Source organism: Syngnathus floridae, chromosome 5, assembly GCF_059516105.1.
Source record: "Syngnathus floridae isolate MCC-2025c chromosome 5, RoL_Sflo_1.0, whole genome shotgun sequence".
Taxonomy (NCBI): domain Eukaryota; kingdom Metazoa; phylum Chordata; class Actinopteri; order Syngnathiformes; family Syngnathidae; genus Syngnathus; species Syngnathus floridae.
The window spans coordinates 20,576,428-20,582,074 of NC_142417.1; the positions used below are offsets into that span (position 1 = coordinate 20,576,428).

Below are 5,647 nucleotides of genomic sequence, written 5' to 3' on the forward strand. Positions count from 1 at the left end.
GTGTAGAATGGGAGTGATGTGTTTGCAAGACCAGGTGTGGGTAAGGAGGCGGGCAGCAGAGTTATGGACTAAAGTTAAAGTTAAAGTCCCAATGATTGTCACACACACAACTGGGTGCGGTGAAACTTGTCTCTGCATTTAACCCATCCCCGAAGGGAGCAGTGGGCAGCAGTGGGCAGCAGCGGTCCCGCGCCCGGGAATCATTTGGTTATCTAACCCCCCAATTCCAACCCTTAATGCTGAGTGCCAAGCAGGGAGGCAATGGGTCCCATTTTTATAGTCTTTGGTTTGACCCGGCCAGGGTTTGAACCCACAACCTTCCAGTCTCAGGGCGGACACTCTACTACTAGGCCACTGAGCTAGTTGAAGTCTATGAAGTGAGTGATCAGTGATGCCAGTGAGAAGGGAGTTGCAGTAGTCAAGCCGGGATGAGATGAAGGCATGAATAAGGGATTCACCGGCAGAGGCTGTGTTGGATTTTGGTGATGCGGCGGAGGTGGAAGTAGGAGGTCTTGGCAACAGAGCTAACATGAGGGTGGAAGGACAGGGTAGGGTCAAAGATAATGCCAAGGTTGCATGCCAGAGGGGAGGGAGTCAATGGTGAGTGAGATGGGTCCAGTTTTATTGAGGGATGATTTAGTGCCTATGAGGAGGAGCTCTGGTTTGTCACTGTTGAGTTTGAGGAAGTTGTGGGTCAGCCATGTTTTTATTGTGGAGATGCAAGTTTCAAGGTGGATGAGGGGAGGGTTTCAGGTGGGTGCAGTGCGTATGTAGATCTGGGTGTCATCAGCGTAACAGTGGAAGTCCAGGTTGAGTTTGCGGACGACATAATTGAGAGGTAAGACGTAGCAGATGAATAGGAGGGGGCCGAGAACTGAGCCTTGGGGCACCCCCTGTGTGACTGGGGAGAGGATGGATGTGTGGCCGGAGAGAGAGAGACGAACTGGTGTCTATTGGTGAGATATGAGGTGAGCCAGTCGAGTGCAGTGCCCTCAACACCTAGTTGGGGCAGCCTTTGAAGAAGGATGGAGTGGTTCACAGTGTCAAAGGCTGCGCTAAGGTCGAGTAGTTGTAAGATGTTGAGGGCACCTAAGTCTGCGGCAATGAGGAGATCATTGGTGACTTTAACAAGAGCGGTTTCGGTGTTGTGAAGTGGGCGAAATCTGGACTAGAAGGGTTCATAGAGGTTTTGGACAGGAGATGGGTGTGGAGTTGGGTGGAGACAATGTGTTCCAGGGTTTTGGAAATGAATGAAAGGTTGGCGATACGACGGTAGTAGGAGAGGTTGACTGGGTCCAGGGTTGTTTTTGAGGATGGGGGTGATGGCGACAAATTTATAGACAGTGGGAAAGTGTCCAAGAGATAGAGACTGATTAAAAAGGGTGGTGAGGTGAGGGAGGAGGACAGGGAGGCAGGTCTTAGTTAGGGTCGTTGAAAGGGGATCGAGAGAGCAGGTGGTTGTCTTAGATGTGGTGATGATGTCCAGGACGTGGAAGGAGTCGACAGGGGAGAAGGCAGTGAGAGAGGGGAACGTCGGGACGTCAGAAAGCTGGGGCAGGAGAGCAGGGCAGGTGGGGAAGGAAGAGTTATTGATGGTGGCGGTCAGAGAACTGTTGATTTGGGCGATTTTGTTGTTAAAGCTGAGAAGGAAAGAGTTAAAGAGGGCGGGTGAGGAGGTTGGGTTGAAGGCCGGTGGCTGGAGCAATATGTTAACGGCAGAGAACAGGATGTAGGCGTTCCGGTTGGTGTCGTTAATGAGGGATGAGAAGTAAGTGGATTTGGCAGCAAGAAGAGCATCATGGTTGGAGGAGATGTGTTGTTTGAAAGTTTCAGCGTGGACGGTGAGGCGGGTTCTTTTGTAGAGGCGTTCAAGTTGACGGCCAGTTTGTTTCATGGAGCGGAGTTCCGGGGTGTACCAGGGTGCGGAGTTGGTGAATGAGACAGATGACGTTTTCCAGGGGGCTAGGGAGTCAAGGGAGTCAGAGAGGATGTTGTTGAGCATGATGGTGAGTAATCAGGGGAAGAGGGGGTGGGGTCAGAGGGAAGGGCAGAATGTCAAAGTCAAAGTCTGCTTTTTTTTTACCAGGAATCTGATGCTGCTCACCCTCTGCACCGTCGATGGTCAGTGGCAGGTGTTGGGTGTGACCCTTCCGGAAGTCAACAACAATTTCCTTGGTCTTGTTGACGTTCAGCAGGAGGTTGTTGTGAAGACACCCGTCAGCTCTCCAGCGCAGTCGTTCAGCACTCGACCTGGGAAGTTGTCAGGGCCTGCCGCCTTACGGGTGTTGGTAGCGGCAAGCGCCCTCCTCACGCTGTCGGCAGAGAGGCACAGGGGCTGCTTGTGTGGAGGGGGAGTGGTCTTCAGCGGGCAAGTGCTGTTTTGAGCGTCGAAGCGAGCAAAGAAGCGGTTAAGATCGCTGAGCAGACGGACGTTGCCCTCACAGCTCTGCGACGCGGGCTTGTAGTCCGTGATGGTCTTAATGCCCTGCCAAAGGCTCTGTGCGTCCCTGCTGTCCTTGAAGTGGGCGGTAATCTTGCAAGAGAACGCCCTTTTCGCTTCCTTGATGCCCCGGGACAGGTCGGCCCTCGCTGCCCTCAAGCCAGCCTCATCCCCCCGCTCTGAAGGCTTTGTCCCTGGCCCTCAGCAGCCTGACGACAAGCCCCCGTCAGCGATGGCTTCCAGTTAGCCCAAGTGACGATGGATTTCGAGTGAGTTACATCATTAATGCACTTTGTGATGTAAGAGGAAACAGAGTCAGTATACTCCTCTATGTAGTTTTTTTTTTTAGTTTTTCCTTGCCCTTTTGGGAGCTTAAGATCAGGGGATGCTTTGAGAATAATTGTCAATTTTTGTCTATGTGAAGCCCTTTGAGACTGTTTGTGATTTGGGGCTATACAAATAAACTTGACTTGACTTGACTTGACTTGACATGTCTGTCCAATCGTTGCAAGTGGCAGCCCGCTTAAACATGTCCCAGTCAGTAGTGCCAATGCAGTCTCGAAGCACATCAGAGGCACCCTCAGGCCACACCCAAACCCGCTTGCGAACCGGCCTGGACGCCTTCACCCTTTGTCTGTATGCGGGCAAAAGCATAACAGTGAGATGGTCAGAAAGTCCAAGATGGGGGAGGGGGGCGGCCTTGAAAGCTCCTTTATGTGTAGAGTAGACCAGGTCCAGGAAGCTGTCACCACGTGTTGGAAAATTAACATGCGGGTGAAGCCTCGGAAAAACAGACTTCAGGTTAGCATGATTAAAGTCCCGAGCGAAGATGGTGAAACCGTCAGGGTGCGCCGTCTGTTGTTCACCGACAGCCTGGTACAGTTCACTCAGAGCCGCGATCCTGTCGCCTTCGATGTTGGAAGGCGGGATGTATACCGTGACTAGCAGAATCGCAGTAAATTCCCTCGGCAGGTAAAAAGGACGGCACTTAATGATCACAAACTCCACCAGTGGCAAACAGTGCCTGCATAGCACTACGGAGTCCGGGCACCATTCGTCACGGATGTAGACACATATTCCACCTCCTCGCAACTTTCCTCCTCTCACAATGGCACAGTCTGCCCGATAGCACGCTAGCCGCTCCAGATGCACAGCAGAGTCCAGAATGTTGACAGTCAACCAAGTCTCAGTGAACACGAGCACACAGCAGTTACGCGCTGTCCGGTTCGTAGATCTCAGCAGGCGAATGTAATCCCTCTTGTTGTACAGCGAACGAACATTCACCAGAAGAATGGAAGGCACGGCCGGGCGAGCTGGGTTGGCCGCCAGCCTGGCCCAGACGCCTCCGCGCTTGCCCCTCTTCTGCCTCCTCGCACACCGCTTCCGACGCTTTCCAACCGGGGGAGGAATAGCAGGTGAGTCCGGCGACGCTCCAGGACGGAGCAGTCCGAGCGCCTTTAATGTCTCCGCATCAAAGTCCAGAACGCCACAAAACTCACTTTCGCCGATGTCGAGCAGAACCTGCCTGCTGTACATGTAGCACGACTTAGTACGACGAGATGAACACATAAAACTGTCGGACAAACACTCATTAAACGAACAAAACACCGTACGGGCAGGACAGAGAGAGGTCACTGCGTGTGCACTCGCCGCCATCTTGAAACTTGAGCTGGCAAAGTGTGAGTGGCTTTAATGTCTTGATAGGTAGAATATAGTGCGTTTTGTGGGATTATGAGGCGAGGGTAGAGGGGCGGAGTAGAGGATGCAGAGATGATTTGACAGTGGGAAGGCGAGTGGACAGGGGTTGGATACGAGTGGAAAGGAAGAGCAGACTATATCCACGCTGTGGCCTTTGATGTGGGTGGGGAAGTTGATATGCTGGGTAAAATGGAAGCAGTCCAGAATAGAGAGGAAGTCCGACGCCAGTGGGGCAGTTGGCTGGTCGATGTGGATGTTGACGTCACCGGTTAGTAGGAGGCGGGAGGAGACAGAGAGTACAATGGTGAGGAGTTCAGAGAGTTCAGAAAGAAAAGGCGGTTGTGACTTTGGGGGATGGTAGATGAGAACAGCAGTCGTAGAAGTGGGGAGGGAAAAAGCGAGATATTCAAAGGACGAAATAGATGGGAGGTTGAGGTTCAGTTCAGTGATAGGTAGGGACTGCTTAAGGACTACAGTAATACCACCCCCTTGCCCAGAGAGGCGGGCTTTGACGATGTAGTTGTAGTTGGACAGAGCGGATTGGTTGAGAGCAAAGAAATCCAGGGGCTATTGCCATGTTTCTCAGAGAAGGAGCAGGTCCAAGTTATTGTCAAGAATCAAGAATCAGCTTTATTAGCCAAGTTTGTGCATGTCAAACAAGGAATTTGACTCCGGTTGATCTCAGCCTCTGTACAATATTTAAGTGACTAACAACATTCAGGTGACGAACAGCATTTAAGTTGTAAGAACAGGATATTATTGCCCAGTGATGTCTCTGATACTCTATGAGTGGTGTGAGTTCATCAGAGCGACAGCCTGTGGAAAGAAGCTGTGTCTGCTGGTTTTGGCATACAGGCCTCTGTAACGCCGTCCAGAGGGGAGTAGTTCGAACAGACTGCGACCTGGGTGAAAGGGGTCTGTTGAGATGTTACTTGCACTGTTGCGCTATTTTCGGGAATGTCTGCTGTACGCGCACTTGCTCTTTTTTGTGTTTTTTCTTTTTGTGCTCCTCTTAATTATTTATTTATTTATTTATTTATTTATTGTTGTGTTATTTATTCATTATTTATTCAGCACGCTTTTGTTATACTTGTTTACTGTTTGTCTGTTGTGAGCCATGTCTTGTCACCGTGGGATAGGGGGGAACGAAATTTCGGTTTCTTTGTGTGTCTTTGGCATGTGGAGAAATTGACAATAAAGCTGACTTTGACTTGACTTTGACTTTGACTTTTTGACGTTTCCTGGTCCTGGACAAGTACAAGTCTTGGATAGATGGGAGGTTGGTCCCTATTATCTTTTCCGCAGTCCTGATTGTCCGTTGCAGTCTGTGCTTGTCTTGTTTGGTCGCAAATCCAAACCAGACAGTCAAGTCCAGTAGCAATTCAAAAATAGCTGGTGATTTGTTGGAGAGGGAGCAACAGTTCAGCAGTGAGAAGGAGATGGATGGAGGAACAGGGGGGGGGGGGGCGGGAGGTTGTCGAGGTTGGCAGTACGGGAGGTGGGGGTGAC

At 51.1% G+C, this 5,647-nt stretch overlaps 1 pseudogene; it reads right to left on the minus strand.

Annotated features, from left to right (window-relative positions):
- Positions 1 to 479: 479 nt before the first annotated feature.
- On the minus strand, positions 480 to 2,002 carry LOC148398507 (uncharacterized; annotated as a pseudogene).
- Between the last annotated feature and the right edge of the window lie 3,645 nt (positions 2,003 to 5,647).